The 7,993-nt window shown below is 41.1% G+C and overlaps 1 protein-coding gene across 1 annotated transcript in view; it reads left to right on the top strand.

Annotated features, from left to right (window-relative positions):
• Nucleotides 1-3,779: 3,779 nt before the first annotated feature.
• The window catches only part of LOC307251034 (NACHT, LRR and PYD domains-containing protein 12-like), a 52,943-nt gene continuing 48,729 nt past the window's right edge, over nt 3,780-7,993 (top strand). The window contains exon 1 of the mRNA XM_080028337.1: nt 3,780-3,828. The gene's annotated coding sequence lies outside the window, so the exon portion shown is untranslated. The remainder of the gene's footprint in view (nt 3,829-7,993) is intronic.

Here is a 7,993-nt window from a genome sequence, read left to right as displayed (position 1 = left end):
CTCGGATTTTGATTGCACAATTAAATCGTGAAATAAAGGGATTATTCGCGTATACGACTGAGGGATGTTTTATTTTGAAATAAACACACCGGGTAAACGTGTAACTAGAGTGAATGCTGCTGGTGTGACTGTCTATCAGTTAAAGCCTTTATTATACTATCTATGGTTAAAGCACAGAGACGCGAGAGAGACGCGCTGCTCTCAGAAAAAAAATAGGCTCCTCCTCCTGAGGTGAAGGGGAGCGTCGCTGCAGACGTGCCTCCGACGCGCCTCAGCAGTGCGTCTGAGGTTGGATGTGTGCTCGCTCTACGTTGATTTCACAGTCTGTGACAAAAAGTCAGACGCAGACGCGAGGTAGACGCGCAGTAGAGGTAGGATGTGTGTGGGGGCCGTAAGCGTTACATTTTTATCCTCTGGAAGCATAGAATGTCTAACAGCTGCAGTTGTGAAAGGACATTCAGCGTACTGAGACGCCTTCACACTTGGTTGAGGAGCACAATGGGGCAAGATAGGCTTCATCATCTTGCCATCATGTCGGTTGAGCGAGGAGAACTCTCCAAATTAAGCCAGTCACAATTGATCGACAGCTTCGCAAAAATGAAGCAGAGGCGCTACCGTTTACTGTTAAAAAAATGAACAGCTCCCCTATCTTTCTGGCCATGATATACACACCTCATAGGATCATCACCATCACACCATCATAGGATGGTCTGAAATAGAAATGATAAACACAGACATGTATGTATGTAGAGGTGTTTTTTTGTTTTTCCTTTTACAGTTGCACATTTCAAGTTTTCAGTTTTCAAGTTCATGTTTGCTGACAGATATTTAATGAAGATACGCTTTATGATAATAAATAAGTGCTATAAAATATTTGCTCGTGTGCTTGCATTAATTATCTGTGCCCATGCTTTTTTTAAATAAATAATTGCCCAAAATTTTTTTAGCTCGCGCGCTTCGCGCGCTCGCATTTTTTTTTGGTGCCCTATTGTGCCCCTGTATGGTATTGGGTGAGCTGACGCCCCTGCTCTAGAGCATAAACATAGATAGAAATACGTATTTATATTTATGGACCATAAGAGCACAATTTTTAGCAGAGAGTGTCGAGCATGGTGTCGAGCAGTCAACAAGGGTTGATGCATGTGAGTACTCTCAAAACGAAACGAACAAACACATTAAAACGATTGCTAGCTGTTGTTAGCTGTTTGTGCTACCCGCCTCACTTCCGGGCTTCACTGATTCGCTAGCCCTCCACCAATCAAATTGCTCCAAATGAAAGACGGTCGGCCGCCGATTGAACATGTGCAATCGGCGGCCGACAGGCTCAAAACAAGCCCGATGACCTCTACGTCGGCCGACGTCACGGCACACACCAAACAGATTCGTCTTTTTTTTTGACGACGGCGATTATCGGGCTGGTGTGTCCTGGCCTTTAGAAAACTGGCTAGATTCAATGTCGCAAAAAGCCTGTTGAAACTGTTTTACTGTGCTTACATACACTCTGTCATCTCCTTCTCTGCTATCTGCTGGTTCGGTAACCTCACTACTAAGGATAAAAATTCAATAGGGAAAATTGTAAAAACTGCCTCAAAAATCACTGGCATCCAGTTGGAGAGCCTCGACTCTTTTTACCACAGACAGTTGCTTAAGAAAGCTTTTTACATCCGTCAGGACCAGGCCCATCCACTCTACTCCGAGTTTATGTTGTTGCCATCAGGCCTTCGTCTGTGTGTCCCTAGGATAGCCAACAATAGATACAAATACTCCTTCGTCCCTTCATCCATCCGTGCAATCAATTCGGCCAGCAGCAGGTGATTGATGATGATGTTGATGTTGACTTGATTTTTATTTTGTTGCAGATGTCTTTGTTTTTGTCTTTGTTTTTATCAGTTTTTAATTTGTTTTTATTTTTTAATTGTTTTTATTTTTATTTTTATTTTATTTTTATTTAGTTTTTATATCCAGGCACTTTATATTTATGCACTTTCTTGTCCTCCTCAGGCTTGTGTACATGTACACAAGCCATAATATGTATATTATTGTGCACATAATGGTGTTGTGTGCCCATTGATGTCATTGTCGTGTGTTTGATATCCTGCTGTAAACAATTTGCCCTTTTGGGACATTTAATAAAACCTTGAACCTTGAACCTTGAACCTAGGCTACACACTGTTAGTAAATGAGGGCCAGTGTTTTACTTTTAACTAAACTAAGATCCCCCTTTTAACTGGGGGAAATTGAACAATCTGGAAGCTGTATTTCATGATTTTTTTAAAAATCTCTCTCTCTCTCCCTATCCCTATTTTTTTTTTTACATTTGTTTTACTACACTAAGATTTAGGAACAATCTGTATCAACGTATGTGCCAATCTCATAAACCCTAAATAATATCTTAGCCTTTCCACAAAGCCATATGTGATTTTAATGTGTCAAGTTTGCAGTTTCCGATTTTATTGTATGGGTCCTGAATATGGCCTAAGCGTCTACGCATTGATTGACAGCTGAAAAAGTACAGGTCCTAAGCATCAGTTTGATGGAAACGTTGTGATGTTTGAAAGAGTTTAAGCAGTAGGCCTAGTGAATGTAAATACATCGGGGAAGGGCTGACGGTGACTCAGGGTGCAGCATATTCCATCAGTTCGTCTCTTCTCCGCCACGGCAGCGGGTTACGAGGAAACTCAAATAAAACGGCAGTGAATGCGACCGGTAGAACCCTCTATTCAAGGGAAAGGGCGAACGTGCTGCGTTTATCAGTGGATAAATAGAGAGAGACCGCGGGTCACGGGACGCGCCCGGTCCTCTCGTGTCCACCGCAGAACAGCTGTTAGTGTCATTGAGGCGGAACGCGCTGCGTCAATTAAGCGCATAATATATAAAAATCCCCGAATAATAACGGGAAATAAATTATTCGGTGAAGCCAAAGGCCGAGTGACTTCCCTTGGCACCCTCCTGACACCCTCCTGACCAATCACAGGAGGGCAGTGTCCTCACCTGATTGGTCAATTCTTTTTCTTTTTTTTACCAAGGGAAGCCAGCTCGGCCTGGCTTCCCTACTTGGCTTCCTCGCAGACATACAGTGTGCAGTGTCGCGTTTCGCCGCGTCTTCAGAATCTAAATGTAAAGGGGCGCTGTTTCGCGCATTGTGAAATGCTCAACGAGAGGAGAGAAATGGGGAAGAAATGACAGCAACACAGCACCAAAGATTACCGAAACTGTTAATATAAATGTTTTTATTGGATGACAACTACAGCCTAAAAACAGGGAAGCCTGGCTTCCCTTGGCCTCCGGGAGAAAACGCCACTGCATTCAAAACTAATTGAATAGCCCTGCACTATGGGTTAATATTATATATCTTTAGGCCTTGATGTTTACTTGGCTATGTGTCGGCTAAACAATCCTTCATATTCTCTATTAAGGTACAGTAGATAACACCTCCCTACCATCACAGGAGTGTCAGGGGAGCATGGGCGATGAGATCAATGCTCATGTTAAACTGTCCGAGACTCGTTGTGTCACATACCATAAGGACGTTGTCGCCGGTTCACTGGAGTAGACTAGACTCACATTATACGTATACAGTAGATACCAATCACATACCAGGTGAGTCATTGGAACATGAGGGTGATTCTGTCCCAGCAAGTTGGTGCTCGTTTCTTGTGTGTGTGTGTGTGTGTGTACGTTTCCTGAAAATGCAGAGGGGAGGACCAACAGAACATACGACTGGGTACATGAGAACAAGGAGGGAATCCTGAAAGTGAAAATGTTCAGTGTTCACACAACAGTTGACAGAGCGATTCAGGAGAAGGGGAACTGAAGGCTGGAGGCAGGGTGAGTCTTAATACAAAAATGGTATTATATAGCCTAACTGTCAAAGTCTCTGACTCATTTTCCTCCCTGGACTGTAGACAAAATAAATGTTAGAATGAACTTAACAGATTGATTCATCTGTCAACACAAATTCTTTCTTGTACTCGTACTGTAGCTCACACAGGGCCTCATCAAACTTGCGTGGAAACTGGTGCAGATTCTGGCCCAAATACCTCCATACGCCAAGTATCGTGTGGGATTTATCAAACGGTCGTATCTCGCCAATCTCGGCGTCCGCCAGGCCATTATTGATAAATGCGGTGGCTGAAACACAATCGTTATTTGAATATCACGCCCTTATATTTTCTCAGTTTAGAGGCCTCGCCCAGAGGTTTTACGACATGGATATGCGCATTGTTGTGATATTTGAACATGATGTAACTTTTTACTTGTGCATATCTTGTGACATTTGTATTTCTTTTTGTCATAAGTAAAAGTAGGAAATGTTTAATGAAACAGAATAGAATGTGAAGGCTCATCAGGTTAAAGTTGACCAGAGGAAGGGGGAGGACCATAGGGCCATAGAAAGGAGTAGGGGGAAGGACCTTATATGGCCATACAGTAGGAAGGAGTAGAGGGAGGAGGCTACCGGGGTCCCCCGTGCAGCTGTTCCTTTTTCACTCCTCCCTCTCTCAAAGCTCATTGGTTCTCAGTTCACTATATAACAGCCCGTTTGGAGCAGAACATGCATGACTATACAGTCCCCTCCATAAGTATCGGAACAGTGAGGCCAATTCCTTTATTTTTGCTGTAGACTGGAAACATTTGGGTTTGACACCAAAAGATGAATATGAGACAATAGATCAACATTTCAGCTTTAATTTTCAGGTATTCACATCTGGATCCGATACACAACTGAGAAGATAGCATTATTTGTAAAGGAACACCACATTTTTAGGCGAGCAGAAGTATTGGAACAGATAGACTTTAAATAAATTAAAGTGAATAAAACATACTATTGTGTCACAAATCCTTTGCTTGCAATAACCGCATCAAGCCTGTGACCCATTGACATCACCAAACTTTTGCATTCTTCTTTTGTGATGCTTTTCCAGGCTTTCACGGCAGCCTCATTCAGTTGCTGTTTGTGTTAGGGGGTTACTCTCTTAAGTCTCCTCTTTAGCAGGTAAAATGCATGCTCTATAGCGTTTAAGTCTGGAGATTGATTTAGCCAGTCTAAAACCTTTCACTTCGTGCCCCTGATTAACTCCTTTGTTGTGTTTTGGGTCATTATCTTGCTGCATGATGAAGGATCTTCCAATCAGTTTGGTTGCATCTTTCCTTAAATTGTCAGACAAAATGTTTCTGTAAACTTCTGAGTTCATTTTGCTGTTGCCATCATGTGTTACATCATCAATGAAGAATAATTAGCCCATCCGAGAAGATGCCATGCAAGCCCAAGCCATGACATTGCCTCCACCGTGTTTCACAGATGAGCTTGGGATCATGAGTAGATAGATCCTTTCTTTCTCCAAACTTTAGCCTTTCCATCACTTTGGTAAAGGTTCATCTTGACAACAACACAGAAACACATGATGGCAACAGCAAAATGAACTTAGAAGTCTACAGAAACATTCGGTCTGCCAATTTAAAGAAAGATGCAACCAAACTGATTGGAAGATGCTCCATCATGCAGCAAGATAATGATCCAAAAAAACTGCAAAAACAACAAAGGAGTTCATCAGCGGCAAGAAATGGAAGGTTTTAGACTAGCCAAGTCAATCTCCAGAGCATGCATTTTACCTGCTAAAGAGGAGACCGAAGGGAGTAACCCCCCAAAGCAAACAGCAACTGAATGAGGCTGCGGTGAAAGCCTGGAAAAGCATCACAAAAGAAGAATGCAAACGTTTTGTGATGTCAATGGATCACAGGCTTGATGTAGTTATTGCAAGCAAAGTATTTGCGACAAAATATTACGGTTTATTTACTTTAATTTATTTAAAGTCTATCTGTTCCAATACTTTTGCTTGCCTAAAAATATGGTGTTCCTTTTCAAAAAATTATGTCTTCTCAGTTGTGTATCAGATCCAGATGTGAATACCTGGAAATGAAAGCTGAAATGTTGAGCTATTGTCTCATATTCATCTGTTGGTGTAAAACCCAAATGTTTCCAGTCTACAGCAAAAATAAAGGAATTGGCCTCACTGTTCCGATACTTATGGAGGGGACTGTATACGCCTATAGTTTGTCACACTCTGTTCCAGCAGACTCTATCTGTCCCTTCAACCATGGAGGCAGAAGAAAAACTTAAGAGAACTTTGTGAGTCCAAAATACTCTGAAAGATTTTGGACTTCGAAGTACTTAGAGGCAAAGTCTTTTAAAAACACTTCTTTGAAACTCTTGACACAGATGACTTGGTCAAATGGTAAACGACTAGAGGGGGAAAGATAAGAATAGGAAATTTCATAGAATGATGAATGGAAGTAGTAGACTATTGGTGTTCTCAATATAAACTAAGTCCTCATCATTTTTAGATTGTTCGGGGAATTTAGATCAGGGATAGGCGGAAGGAAGTCTGGTGGGCATTCAAAAAAAAGAATTTAAGCAAGAACAAAATACATCAAGTATAGAGCACACATTCCAAAAAAATAAAAAAATAAAAATTAATTCAAAATGAGAAATTAAAATGTCAGGTTAAAACGGAAACAGAACGGTCTTCAGACCTGATTTAAAAGAGCCAAGTGTTGAAGCGGACCTCAAGTCCCCTGGAAGTTTATTCCAGAGCTTGGGTGCATTAAAACTAAAGGCTGCCTCTCCCTGTCTGGTCCTTACTCTGGGGACTTTCAATAGCCCAGTCCCAGACGACCTGAGAGCTCTGACTGGTTCATAAGGGACCAGTAGGTCAGATATGTATTTTGGCCCTAAACCATTAGGGCTTTGTAGACCAACATCAATATTTTAAAATCAATTCTTTGGTTAACAGGAAGCCAATGTAAAGACCTCAGAACTGGGGTGATGTGATCCACTTTTTTGGTCCTAGTGAGGACTCGAGCAGCAGCATTCTGAATTAGCTGAAGCTGTCTGATTGATTTTTTAGGAAGGCCAGCAAGGACACTGTTACAGTAGTCAAGTCTACTAAAAATAAATGCATGTACAAGTTTTTCTAAGTCCTGCTGAGACATTAGCCCTTTAATTCTCGATATATTTTTAAGGTGGTAGTAGGCTGACTTAGTAATTGATTTAATGTGTTTTTTGAAATTTAAGTCGGAATCTATCACTACTCCAAGATTTCTAGCTTGGTGTGTGCTTTCTAACATAACAGATTTAAGCTGTGCGCTGACTTTTGATTGTTCATCCCTGGCACCAAAGACAATTACTTCAGTTTTGTCGCTGTTTAATTGAAGAAAGTTTTGGCACATCCAGTCATTGATTTGTTCAATGCATTTACTTAGTGCTTGAATCGGACTAGTCTCCTGGTGATATGGTTATGTAAATTTGTGTGTCGTCTGCATAATTATGGTAGCATAATTTGTTTTTGTTCATAATCTGAGCTAGCGGTAGCATGTGTTAAACAGAAGAGGCCCAAGAATGGAACCTTGGGGGACCCCGCATGTAATATTTGTTCGCTCGGATGTGAAATTGCCTATTGACACATAGTAGTCTCTTTCCTTTATGATTCAAACCAGTTTAGCACAGTTCCAGAGAGTCCAACCCAGTTTGCTAGTCGATCTAGTAATATGCTGTGGTCAACTGTGTCGAACGCAGCACTGAGATCCAATAAAACTAATACAGAGCTTTTGCCATTGTCTGTGTTTAAGTGGATGTCATTGAGGACCTTAACCAGAGCAAGGCAAGGCAAGGCAAGGCAAGTTTATTTATATAGCACAATTCAGACACAAGGCCACTCAAAGTGCTTTACAGGGGCAAGATTAGAATACATAAAACACATTATAAAACATTGAAGCGAATAAAAGAAGCAAATAAAAAATAAAAATAAATTAAAACTCGATTTAAAAACATAGCAAATAAAATGAAAATTGCAAGTTAAAAAGGAAACAAAAAAGTCTTCAGACTCGATTTAAAAGAACTGAGAGTTGCAGCAGACCTCAAGTTCTCTGGGAGTTTGTTCCAGATTGTTGGTGCATAAAAACTAAAAGCTGCTTCTCCTCGTTTAGTCCTAACTCT

The sequence above is a fragment of the Ammodytes marinus genome (assembly GCF_949987685.1).
Source record: "Ammodytes marinus genome assembly, chromosome: 5".
Lineage (NCBI taxonomy): Eukaryota > Metazoa > Chordata > Actinopteri > Uranoscopiformes > Ammodytidae > Ammodytes > Ammodytes marinus.
Note: the sequence above shows the minus strand (reverse complement) of the source record. Positions and strands in the feature narration are given on the sequence as shown.